Here is a 14,346-nt window from a genome sequence, read left to right as displayed (position 1 = left end):
CCGTACGCACTACCCTCTGTAATGCCTTGCGGTCGGAGGCCAAGCAGTTGCCATACCAGGCGGTGTTGCAACCAGTCAGGATGCTCTCGATGGTGCAGCTGTATAATTTTTGAGGATCTGAGGACCCATGCCAAATCTTTTCAGTCTCCTGAGGGGAATAGGCTTTGTCGTGCCCTCTTCACGACTGTCTTGGTGTGTTTGGACCATGATAGTTCGTTGGTGATGTGGACACCAAGGAACTTGAAGCTCTCAACCTGTTCCACTACAGCCCCGTCGATGAGAATGGGGGCGTGCTCAGTCCTGTCTTTGATTCTCGCAAGGATTATCCAACCCCAAAATCGGCTCCACTTCCATCGCCATGTAAGGTTATCCGGGTATTGTTATGGACCTATGTTCAAAGACATAGGTAGTAGCTGTATCGCTTTCGATTCTTCCCGTTACCCTACTAAATATAATACTTTTCCTGATGTAATTTTAGCCAATTTCGAGCTCTATTGCCCTGCTACACTCACTTTCCCAATTACCAACATCCCCACACCTAAAACAGGGTGACCTTCACTGTGACCATATTAACCACACGCGCGGCTGCCAAGTGAGCGGAATTGGATTCCACTCTCAAAATCTCCTTTACTATTTCATCCCAATGAAAAATGTTGGTCCACTACCCCCGCAATATCCATTTTGATAACAGGTTTCAAACCTGCCATCAAAGCATACGTACACATTTTATCAACATACTCACGTACCCAAGCTGTTTTCGAATACCCATACACACCGGTCATATTCAACGGGTGTTGAGCGTTCGTAAATTCAACAGTTATTCTGAGCTCTGGCACATTCAGATTAGAGTGCTCTGAAATCCGAACAGATAGCCAGAGTGAATTTACGAAGCACTCAATTTAACAATGTCCATTGACAACGCACAACGACTATACCATTTAGCTAAGCTAAGAATGAAGGGAATAATCAAGTTAATAAACGTTGGGTAGTTAGATAGCATATAGTTCATATACTGGTAAGTTCATTGTATTAGTAGCCAACTAACGTTAGGTAGCTAGCTAACATATATTACTGGTACATACTGCTGTAATGATATGCTATACGGTTCATAAGGATAGCATAACTAACAAATTGTCAGCCAACATAATGTATAACGTAACTTATTTGAAAAGTCATTACTTTATAACATTGCTCAACATTTTCTTAACATTTGTCCAGCCCATCCTTCAGCACTGGCTCCCTCTCCCCCTCTGTCCATCATTTGGAGGAGCTCCGTGAGCCTGCCACTGCTGGCCCCGTCCTTGATAAAAATGAACTGTTTCGCTGCCAGACAAGGATCCACTGATAGCCATGTGTAGCGGTGGTAAGGTGTTGGGACTGCTGTTGGGACTCTGCTGTTGGGACAGCTTTATGTAGGCCCTAACAGTTTGTGGGAACTGTTTGTCACCGTTACAGTCCAATTGATGTATTATTTAGTGTTGTGTTGTGTTGTGTTGTGTTGTGTTGTATAGTGGTTTTGTTGGCATGTATCCCCAAAAGGATGATTTTGGAGTTTGCCTCACCAAGATTTACATGCTAAAATTGACACTGATAATAATTCATCATTGCCTGTAGGGCAAGTTCTCCCTGGGAGATCAGGATGAAAAACAAGCACAAGCAAAAAAGCAATTGTGTAGTAGTAGCCCATATGGGACTGGCCATCTCTTCATGCCAGTAGCAAATAATAAATACAAAATTAAACAATAAATAGTAGAGGAATAGCTACCAACTCAGCCCAAAATGCTTTCAATGTACTGTAGCCACACAAGAAAGCAGTCACAGTACATATGAAACCTCCATATATTTTCCATTGTTCATTAATTGGCGTGGTGTCATCACTGTGTAAATGTCCTGGACCATAGGCAATATAATTATAGCAAGTTCAATGCTCAGCAATAATAGTGTTATTATTCTTTGTATGCAAACATGAGGGGGTGTCCTCATCATTATCTTATGCTGAGGGCAGGATCATAGCCATAGGCTAAGCTGCGTGATTATGCATGGTTAGCATACCTGAATAATGAGCCAGTCATGGGGTTCTATCTGTCAGCTCGTGCCCTTGTGTGTTGGGTTTGATGTGCTTCTCAAAGAAGTCTTGAGCTTCCTTGGCAGTGGAAAACGTGTGTGTTGTGTTCTGGAAGGTTTTGCTGGGTGGATGAAGCCGCATCTCATGTATAGCTTGCGTAGCTGGGATCTCACCTCCTTGTAGGTCTCCCTCTGTTTTAGCAGTTTGGCACTCAGGTCTAGGTAGATGCTGATCCTCTTCCCTGCATAGGTCAGACCCCGGATTCCACTGCACGGCGAACAATTTACCGCTTGACTTCAAAGCTGGGGATCCGTACAATCATTCATCGAGAGCCATTGTGGAGTTGACCGATGCGGTGCGACATTTTAATCAGTGGCATGGGACCAGCTTCTCCAGCCCGAACATTTAATAGAAAAGATTGTTCATGAAGGAAGTTGGGTTGCCCGCTTCCACACCAGTTTCAAGTCCTGTGACCCACACATTGAACTTACGGGAATAATTTTTGAGTTTGATTACCCCTTCCAACTTAGCTCACACTGTCACATTGTCTGTCTTCTCCAGACTTTCCACTTTAGTTGAATAGGTATTCACTTTAGGAGTTTGCACTTCCAAATATTAATTTGCTGGTTTTACTTGTAAGTTCTGTTGTCTGGTGTTGAGAGCCGCCATGTTCCACAGTTGAATTATGGACGGACAAATTCGAACTGCTGAAGCGAAATAGACCTTCTAGTTATTTATTGTCACACAATTAATGTCCCACACCTTAATATGATGTTTAGTACTGACAAGTTTTAGGAAATAAGTCTGTTAATTCAAAATAAATTGCAAAAGAAAGCCACGATAACACAACGCATTTCAATGCATGTCACCGCAAACAGCTAGCAAGTTCAACATGCTGCTCTGACAACTATGTCCAGTTTTCTGAGAGTTAGGAGAATATTCCATCAACGTCCCACCAAACATACACAGGACAAGTGTCACGGGACTCATCTGAATGGTAGTATGGAGGTAGTTTTGTGCAAAGCCCCTCATCATTAAGCTCGGGCCTTGGGTCTGAACCCAGCCCTGTGCAACTGGATCCTGGACTTCCTGACGGGCCACCCCCAGGTAGTGAGAGTAGGAAACGACACCTCCACTGATCCTCAACACAGAGGCCCTACAAGGGTGCGTGCTCAGCCCCCTCCTGTACTCCCTGTTCACCCATGACTGCGTGGCTACGCACGCCTCCAACTCAATCATCAAGTTTGCAGACGACACAACAGTAGTAGGCCTGATTACCATCAATGATGAGACAGCCTACAGGGAGGAGATGAGGGTCCTGGCAGAGTGGTGCAAGGAAAATAACCTCTCCCTGAACGTCAACAAAATGAAGGAGCTGATCATGTACTTCAGGAGACAGCAAAGGGAGCACGCCCCCATGCACATCGACGGGGCCTCAGTGGAGAAGGTGAAAAGCTTCAAGTTCCTCGGCATACACATCACTGACAATCTGAAATGGTCCACCCACACAGACAGTGTGGTGAAGAAGGCGCAACAGCAACTCTTCAACCTCAGGAGTCTGAAAATGTTTGTCTTTGCTCTAAGACTCTCACAAACCTTTACAAATGCACAATTGAGAGTATCCTGTCGGGCTGTATCACCGCCCGATACGGCAACTGCACCACCCGCAAATGCAGGGCTCTCCAGAGGGTGGTGCGGTCTGCCCAACGCATCACTGGGGACACAGAGCCTGCCCTCCAGGACACCTACAGCACCGGATGCCACAGGAAGGCCAAAAAGATCATCAAGGACATCAACCACCCGAGCAACGGCCTGGTCACCCCGCTATCATCCAGATGGCGAGGTCAGTACAGGTGCATCAAAGCTGGAACCGAGATACTGAAAGACAGCTTCTGTCTCAAGGCCATCAGACTGTTAAATTGCCATCAATAGCCGGCCTCCACCAAGTACCCTGCCCTGAACTTAGTCACAGTCACTAGACGGCTACCACCCGGTTAATCAACCCTGCACCTTAGAGGTTGCTTCCCTATGTACATGGAAATGGTATCACTGATAACTTTAGTGATGTTTACATACTGTTTTACTCATTTCATGTGTATATACTGTATTCTAGTCAATGCCATCCCATTCAACTATTGCTGTATATACAGTCCATTTGGAAAGTATTCAGACCCCTTGACCTTTTCCAAATGTTGTTATATTATAATATAGTTATATTATTATTATTCTAAAATGGATCAATCTACAAACAATACCCCACAATGACAAAGTGAAAACAGGTTTTCAGACATTTTTGCAAATGTATTAAAAATAAAAAACAGATACCTTATTTACATAAGTATTCAGACCCTTTGCTATGAGACTCGATATTGAGCTCAGGTGCATCCTTTTTCCATTGATCATCCTTGAGTTGTTTCTGCAACTTGTTTGGAGTCCACCTATGGTTAATTCAATTCATTGGACATGATTTGGAAAGGAAACCACCTGTCTAGATAAGGTTCCACAGTTGACAGTGAATGACAGAGCAAAAACCAAGCCATGAGGTCGAAGGAATTGTCCGTAGACCTCCGAGACAGGATTGTGTTGAGGCACAGATATGGGGAAGGGTACCAAAACATTTCTGCAGCATTGAAGGTCCCCAAGAACACAGTGACCTCCATCATTCTTAAATGTAAGAAGTTTGGAACCACCAAGACTCTACCTAGAGCTGGCCGCCCCGGCCAAACTGAGCAATCGGGGGAGAAGGGCCTTGGTCAGGCAGGTGATCAAGAACCCGATAGTCACTCTGACAGAGCTCCAGTTCCTCTGTGGAGATGGGAGAACCTTCCAGAAGGACAACCATCTCTGGAGTTTGCCAAACGGCGCCTAAAGGACTCTGACCATGAGAAACAAAATTCTCTGGTCTGATGAAATCAAGATTGAACTCTTTGGCCTGAATGCCAAGTGTCAGATCTGGAGGAAACCTGGCACCATCCCTACAGTGAAGCATGGTGGTGGCAGCATCATGCTGTGGGGATGTTTTTCAGCGGCAGGGACTGGGAGACTAGTCAGGATCGAGGGAAAGATGAACGGAGCAAAGTACAGAGAGATCCTTGATGAAAACCTGCTCCAGAGTGCTCAGGACCTCAGAATGGGGTGAAGGTTCACCTTCCAACAGGACAACGACCCTAAGCACACAGCCAAGACAACGCAGGAGTGGCTTCGGGAGAAGTCTCTGAATGTCCTTGAGTGGCCCAGTCAGAGCCCAGACTTTAACCTGGTCGAAAATCTCTGGAGAGACCTGAAAATAGCTGTGCAGCGATGCTCCCCCTCCAACCTTACAGAGCTTGAGAGGATCTGCAGAGAAGAATGGGCAGGTTTTCATCAATGATCTCTCTGTACCGGGCAGATGGCGTTGTGTGGGGAAATGGTTTGCTGATGTCAACGTTGTGAACAGAGTGCCCCATGGTGGTGGTGGGGTTATGGCATCGGCAGGCATAAAATACATACAACGAACACAATTGCTTTCACTTTTTACATTTGACCCCACAAATCCTAGTAATATATTTTCACATGAATCCTACTAAATTCAATCAATAATACCGCCTCTGCATGGGAGACAAGTCACCACACCCACTAATCCTTCGAGAGTAATGTGTTAGATGTGTTGTTTGACTCATTAACTCAGAGTATGCCCCGGGAGCCCACATGACACTTTGCACTTTCACCTGAAGTGTAAGCTCATTTGTATCTTCTCTAATGACTAGCAATTAATTTCACTCCATACGCTTCACATAATTGTTGGGGGGCTAACCATCCTCAAAGGGATGAGCTTGGCACCAAGAAGGCAACTGCAGATCCACAATGCGGCCCCTTTTCAAATAACTCTCGCCAGTAATTTGCCCATGCAGTTTCACAAACAGCTCATCCAACTCGAAAGTAACCCTAAAATCTGTTCCTATAACGAGGGAATGATTCACAGGGACACAGTGTGTGAGGTAGCCTAACAAAAGATAAGGGTTTAGGAGGGAGTCTGGGAGAGTCTCCGAGGTTAAATGCTACAGTACAGACAATCACTTGCGCTTTGTGTTGGTAGTTAATTTCTCCTCACAGCTGGTGTGTTTTTCCAAGTGGCTGGCCAATTAATCAAACTTTTCTCCAGCAGGAAGTTGAGCGATCCATCACGCTCGCTTTCCCCCTCCGGCTAAATCTCCTGTCCCACAAAGAAATAACCCCCCTTAATTTAACATAGCAACACCCAACCTTGAATATCATCAGCATTTGCTGAGGTGAAGAATCAAGCAAATTGTGAGCACAAATTGGAGCGTTTTTGAGAAATGTCGCTGAGGATTGGTGGAGGGGATGTTTTAACCTGCCAATCAGGGAGGACAGATGACTTTGCACCTTAAAGTTTCCACTTGACTGGAATTACAATACTTCACAATATACTATATGTTAATCATCCTGCTGTGAGTGTATGCTTTTGTGAATTTTGCCTGTCAAGCTTCTTGGACCACATTGACAAAAACAAGGCTAATCTTTGCTTAGTTACGAAGTTGTCTTACCACTCACAACCAAACTTATATTACAACCTGCCTCATTCAGTCTTTCCCATGGGCTGATGTTTTCAGTCGATTGCGAATGCAATATGTGTACTTAAACATAGACAAAAGTTCAGTTATAGTTCAAAACTCTGAAGTTCTTCAATGTTCTCCAACGGTCTCACCAGCTTGTTTCCCATCAAATGGAAACAAGTTGGTGAGACCATTTGAGAACAATGAACAAATTCAGAGTTTTGAACTGTAACTGGACTTTTGTCTGAACCTCTCATAATGCTTTGTCTGTCCTCATCACTCTAGTCTGTGTCCTGTTATTGTTCACGCGTTTGCTGTATAACCCTGTCTTTCAGCTAGGGGTGATCGGCCAGCTTGCGTCAGCCCCTGGAGACCCCAATTTTATGGTTGAGAGGGACGCAGAAAAGGAATGGCAAATAAGTCTGGCTGCTTGACAACGGGCCAAACAAGCTGAAGCTAGCTACAAACATTTTCAGAAATATTAGAAATGTCTCATTTGATCAGGAAGTCGTTTTCATTGCAAGTTAAATTGTACTGTTAGTCTGCCGCTGAGAAAACATATGTGTTATTGTTTTACATCCTCTGCCATATCATGGATCTGGATTTACCTATCTAACAGAACACACAGAGTGTTCTTTAATGGAAGCCTCTAACGTAAACCAGGTAGAGTTTGGCATACCTCTAGGTAGCTGTCTTTTTTCTATTTCTACTAGTGACCAACCACTAGCATTGAGTAAAGCCTGTGTGTCTATGCTGTTGGCTCAACATTATACACGTCAGCTACCACAGCAAGTGAAATCACTGCAACACTTAACAAAGTGCCGGAGTCAGATTTAGAATGGGTGGAAAGTAATAAAGGTAGTCCTAAATACTGTATATATAAAAACAACTAAAAACATTGTCTTTAGGACAAATAATTAGCTAAACCTTAAACCTCATCTAAATCCTGTAATGAGTAACGTGGCAATTGAAAAAAGTTGAGCAGACTAAACTGCTTGGTGTAGCCCTAGATTGTAAACTAACATGGTCAAAACATATTGATGCAACGGTAGCTAAGATGGGGAGAAGTGTATCCATGATAAAGCACTGCTCTGCTTTCTTGACATCACAATCAACTAAACAGGCCTCTGTTTTATCAAACCTGGACTACTGCCCAGACTACTGCTCAGGCAAAATGTAGTTTACGAAAGTTAATTTAGGAAGGCTGGTCTGAATGCTTTATTAACTACATCCAGTAAGCATAACATAATTCACTTTGATTTCTAATTTATGGGCATAGTGGGAATGACTACAAACATGTCATCATCAGCATAGCGTCTTGTTCCTTCTCCTCTGTCCTATTAGCCATGTGCGGAATTTCATTCACCTATTTACCTTATAGCCTATTCGCCTTATTCTGGAACATCACAGTGATCGCGGCGAGTTAGTTGCAATTGTGTTTCTATTTCCAGCAACATTCGAACGACGCTAGCGCATGCAAAAGTGGTTCTTTTAGTTGAGAGCTTGATAGTTTTACACTGACAGAACACGACAAAATCCTAAAATCGATCCACATGACCATCATTATATGTTCAGTACGAGGCTGTCACAATAATTGGATGAAGAGGAGGCAGTTTTTACAACAGCAATGTTTTGAACACCAACCTCTACGTCGATCTGAATGTATCTGTGGAGCCCCATAGGACCTGCATCCACCTGCTAAAGACGCAGAGTCTTTGCGGCTCTGGCTCAAAGCGTTGAACCTAAAGAAACCACCAAAACGTCCCTTTGTGTGCTCCTACCACTTCTTTGACAAGAAGCCTACAATGGAGCATCCTTACCCAGAAAAATGGCTTGGCTACGATGCTCCACTCATTAAGAAGCGTCGGGTGTTGGTCAGGCAGTCATCAGTGACAGGTAAGCCAAATGCTTGAGCAGTTTGCCTGCTCTCATTTTGTGTCTCCCTCTTGCTCTTGTATCTAAGCACAGTCTCATAATAGCACAATTGATTTCCTTTACAACTCAGTAAAAAATGCCCATTTTATATATACTTAATTATTATGATTATTAAATATTATTAGGAGCGTCCATGCAGTATGGTGTTATATTGTACGGTTTTGTTAGTAATTGTCCATTGACTTGTTTAACAAGCCATACTGATTTCTTAACAGATGACACAACAGGCTCAAGTGTTCACCAAATTGAAAATGGGGATTGGCAAACACAGATAGAAGGAATGGATATGCCTTCAGAGAAGGATGCCCAAACCCAATGGGAAGACCCATCTCTAAGTGGTCACAACTACAGCTCAGGTGATCATGTAAAGCCCACTACCTGTGAGCAGTGGTGTAAAGTACTTGAGTAAAAATACTTTAAAGTACTGCTTAAGTAGTTATTTTGGGTATCTGTACTTTACTTTACTATTTATATTTTTGACTACTTTTACTTTTACTTCACTACATTCCTAAAGAAAATGATGTACTTTTTACTCCATACATTTTTCCTGACACCCAAAAGTACTCATTACATTTTGAATCCTTATCAAGAAAGAAATTGTCCAATTCACACACTTATCAAGAGCACATCCCTGGTCATCTCTACTACCTCTGATCTGGCGGACTCACTAAACATTTACATTTACATTTTAGTCATTTAGCAGACGCTCTTATCCAGAGCGACTTACAGTTAGTGAGTGCATACATTATTTTTTATATTTTTCATACTGGCCCCACGTGGGAATCGAACCCACAACCCTGGCGTTGCAAACGCCATGCTCTATCAACTGAGCTACATCCCTGCCGGCCATTCCCTCCCCTACCCTGGACGACGCTGGGCCAATTGTGCGCCGCCCCATGGGTCTCCCGGTCGCGGCCGGCTACGATAGAGATGCAAATGCAAATGCTTTGTTTCTGAATGATGTCTGAGGGTTGGAGTGTGCCCCTGGCTATCCGCAAATTTAAAAAACACGGACAGTTGTGCCAACTGGTTTGCTTTCTATAAGGAATTTGAAATTATTTATACTTTTACTTTTACTTTTGATACTAAAGTACATTTTTGCAATGACATTTACTTTTGATACTTAAGTATATTTAAAACCAAATGCTTTTAGACTTTTACTCAAGTAGTATTTTACTGGTTGACTTTCACTTTTACTTGAGTCATTTCCTATTAAGGTATCTTTAGTTTTACTCAAGTATGACAATTGGGTACTTTTTCCACCACTGCCTGTGAGGCAGGGACACAGTGCCCAGCAGCACCTCTCTACAAAACCCTGCTGATGAACGAAGCACTCTGTCGACTGCATACAGGCTTGTTTCTTGCTGCCTTTTCTACGCTGGTGGAACATCTTCTACCCCTCTACAAAGGCAGCTTTCAGTTAGATCTGATCAACTTGCTGCAGCAGTACCTAGTAGAAAGGTTTGGTGTTTCCCAGAGTATTGTCAGTCGAGTGATTAGTTATTGGATTGACATGATGGAAGAGAATCTGCGGGAGTACATTCCATGGCTGCCAAGGGAGACTATCTGTGCTACAATGCCACAATGTTTTAAGGACTACTACCCAGGAACAACCTGCATTATTGACTGCTAAGAAACTGCTTTACAGAAGAGCAAGAATCTGGATTCAAGGGGGGAGTCATTCAGCCTTTACTACGCCCAGAACACTTTCAAGTACCTGGTGGCTATTACACCTTGTGGTCTAGTGATGTTCATCTCCTCAGCATATGGAGGTAGATGTAGCGACAAATACAGTGGGGGAAAAAGTATTTAGTCAGCCACCAATTGTGTAAGTTCTCCCAATTAAAAAGATGAGAGAGGCCTGTAATTTTCATTATAGGTACACGTCAACTATGACAGACAAATTGAGAAAAAATTATCCAGAAAATCACATTGTAGGATTTTTAATGAATTTATTTGCAAATTATGATGGAAAATAAGTATTTGGTCACCTACAAACAAGCAAGATTTCTGGCTCTCACAGACCTGTAACTTCTTCTTTAAGAGGCTCCTCTGTCCTCCACTCGTTACCTGTATTAATGGCACCTGTTTGAACTTGTTATCAGTATAAAAGACACCTGTCCACAACCTCAAACAGTCACACTCCAAACTCCACTATGGCCAAGACCAAAGAGCTGTCAAAGGACACCAGAAACAAAATTGTAGACCGGCTCCACGCAATATCTCACCCCGTAGGGTCAAAATGATCACAAGAACCTCGAGCAAAAATCCCAGAACCACACGGGGGGACCTAGTGAATGACCTGCAGAGAGCTGGGACCAAAGTAACAAAGCCTACCATCAGTAACACACTACGCCGCCAGGGACTCAAATCCTGCAGTGCCAGACGTGTCCCCCTGCTTAAGCCAGTACATGTCCAGGCCCGTCTGAAGTTTGCTAGAGTGCATTTGGATGATCCAGAAGAGGATTGGGAGAATGTCATATGGTCAGATGAAACCAAAATATAACTTTTTGGTAAAAACTCAACTCGTCGTGTTTGGAGGACAAAGAATGCTGAGTTGCATCCAAAGAACACCATACCTACTGTGAAGCATGGGGGTGGAAACATCATGCTTTGGGGCTGTTTTTCTGCATAGGGACCAGGACGACTGATCCGTGTAAAGGAAAGAATGAATGGGGCCATGTATCGTGAGATTTTGAGTGAAAACCTCCTTCCATCAGCAAGGGCATTGAAGATGAAATGTGGCTGGGTCTTTCAGCATGACAATGATCCCAAACACACCGCCCGGGCAACGAAGGAGTGGCTTCGTAAGAAGCATTTCAAGGTCCTGGAGTAGCCTAGCCAGTCTCCAGATCTCAACCCCATAGAACATCTTTGGAGGGAGTTGAAAGTCTGTGTTGCCCAGCGACAGCCCTAAAACATCACTGCTCTAGAGGAGATCTGCATGGAGGAATGGGCCAAAATACCAGCAACAGTGTGTGAAAACCTTGTGAAGACTTACAGAAAACGTTTGACCTGTGTCATTGCCAACAAGGGTATATAACAAAGTATTGAGAAACTTTTGTTATTGACCAAATACTTATTTTCCACCATAATTTGCAAATAAATTCATAAAAAATCCTACAATGTGATTTTCTGGAAATCTTTTCTCATTTTGTCTGTCATAGTTGACGTGTACCTATGATGAAGATTTCAGGCCTCTCTCATCTTTTTAAGTGGGAGAACTTGCACAATTGGTGGCTGACTAAATACTTTTTTCCCCCACTGTATATCACATCAGATTCTGGGTTTCTGTAGTACCTCTGTCTAAGTGATGAGGTCATGGATAAGTTACGTTAAATACATTTAAATTAATTCTATAACAACTCAACTTCATTATTTGTTTTACATATTAATTTATATTGATAAAAAACAAAGCCATAAAAACAATTTCCACATAACTGTGACACTTGATGCAATAAGTCAGGCTTTTTAATTGAAAATCAATTTGTTAATAGTAACTGCAAACAGGAGAGACATCTGACTACATACTTCTACAGAGCTGCATATATTTGTCACTCAGTGACAATCTGCCTGCCTGATGCTCCTCAACAAGTCCAGATGAGCACCTTACTTTCTCTCAGGCCTGTGCAAAACATACCAATTTGCACCTGCATGTAGTAGCCACGTGGCCCATGTGGCTGCAGTTGGGGTGTGCCCTCCACCACCTCACATCACAGGCTTTCCCATTGAAGACATCATCCAGAGAATCACAGCCCTTCCCCATGACAGGACACTTGATCTCCAACAGCTCCTTGGAATTCAGCACTCCGTCAGGGCTTGCTGATAGCCATGGCTCTTCAACACTGACAACAGTGCCTCTGTGGTCCACAGAGTATCCACAGTCTTCCAGGCACTGGGAGGTCATCAGCTCAATATCTTTCCCGTAGCGTTTGGCTGCATTCCCTCGGATCCTGGGATACAGATGCTCCTGGAGAAACTTACCAGGGTTGGTGGATTCCCTGACAGGGACCTTCTTGGCTGAGCTTGTAGTAACTCGAAGCTTCCTTGAGTCATGCCACAAGTGTGTGAGGCACTCTGCAACTTTGTGATCTGTTCCAATGCAGTCGACTGGGTTGGGTCAAGTTTCACAAATTCATTGTAGAAGGAAAGGCACTTCTGGCAGTTTTAATTGATTTGCTCTCCATGTGGCTGGGAAAGAGTAGAGAATATATATTAAGTTATTATGTGGCATTGAACAGAAGAGACACATCAGTTCAAATACACTAAAATGGTACCGCCACAAATAAATATTCCTTTCAGTTCAATTTTACCTGGGATGCTACTGGCTGTGATATTATCGTCGGTTCAGCATTAACACACTTATAGAGCAGACTCCCCACAGGCAGATTCAGGTGTCTCAGGCTCCTATTCAATTCCTCCTGTGTGTGGAATGCAGGAGTGGGAGGCAGGGGTGGCTTTTCTGCACATTGGTCACTGGCCTTATGGTGTGTGAAGTCAATGCTGTTTAACTGCTTTGGCTCAAGGTTCCTCCGAGTCCCTGTATTCCATTGTCGCTGCTCATCTGTGCAGGCTATGCCAGTCAGCCCACTGGACACTGCATTCTGCACCTGTGATAGAATGTTTGTTACAAAAACAGACATTCAGAGAAAATCCCATTATTAACAATTGTGTGACTGAGGACTATGTCATCAACTTAATCAAAACACATGCAAGTTTCATCATACACTTACCTTGCTATTGTTCCCAATGAGATGAGACCACTTATACTTACCATACTTTATGCATTACCTCCAACCACAAGGATATTTTACAAACCTTATTCACCCAGAAAAACAATAACACTGAAGAAATAAATGTGATGCGGACATGTTTAAATACATTTTATACCCTACACACGTGGACTCCATAAACCTACCTTGCTTCACCAACATGAGATTTGACAGGATACTTACAGATTCCCCACATTAATACAGCAGTTCTGTTGATTCACAAATACATGTTAACATAACCAATAAATCATGACATTCTCAATTCAGCTTTCATCCAGCAAAACGTTTGGTCTAACTGTTATGTTAAGCCTGACTATTTTATCATTCTGTGTTTAGATAAGGCAGTATTGTGCACTTTCATCTATAAAAGGAACAAAGAAAATAGGCTATCAACATCAATTACAAGACCAAGTAATGCGGAGATTGATCATAGATATCTGAGAACTCTGTCATAACGTTAGCCTATGGATTATAGTAACTGTCACCACAACACATGTAAGCAGCTTGTATGCTGTAATCGCTTATGTTAAGTAATGTTAGATATAGAAATGCAAGTGACTTTGCTTATTAGCCTACCTTCCACAAAATTGAGAATGCATGGCTGCATGACTTTCCGTCTCTACTGATCCGTTGTTGGATACAAGTACCCAAGCAGAGTGGTAAGAGCTGATTGATTGGCTGGGCTCAACATCAGCCTTCAAAAATACCAATCCTTTTCCCTCCTCCTGGTGAAGAAGAACTCGGCCCACCTTACCACTGTGGAGGTACTGATAGGCCTCTGTGCTCTTGTAATTTTTCATAGTGGAACCATCCACTCCCATGGAGAGCACAAAGTTATTTATAATGTCCCCATACGTAATTTCAGGCCATTTTACCATGTCATCCACCCAATAATTAATCATGGATGGATGTGGTACTGTGATACCATCCGACCTCCAAAGAGCCATTTGTGTGTGTTCCCGAATGTGAGCCATGTTTTGTTTTTGTTTATTTGTTAAGATGTGTTAATGATGCACGTTTT

The sequence above is a fragment of the Coregonus clupeaformis genome, unplaced genomic scaffold (assembly GCF_020615455.1).
Source record: "Coregonus clupeaformis isolate EN_2021a unplaced genomic scaffold, ASM2061545v1 scaf0204, whole genome shotgun sequence".
NCBI classification, from domain to species: domain Eukaryota; kingdom Metazoa; phylum Chordata; class Actinopteri; order Salmoniformes; family Salmonidae; genus Coregonus; species Coregonus clupeaformis.
Note: the sequence above shows the minus strand (reverse complement) of the source record.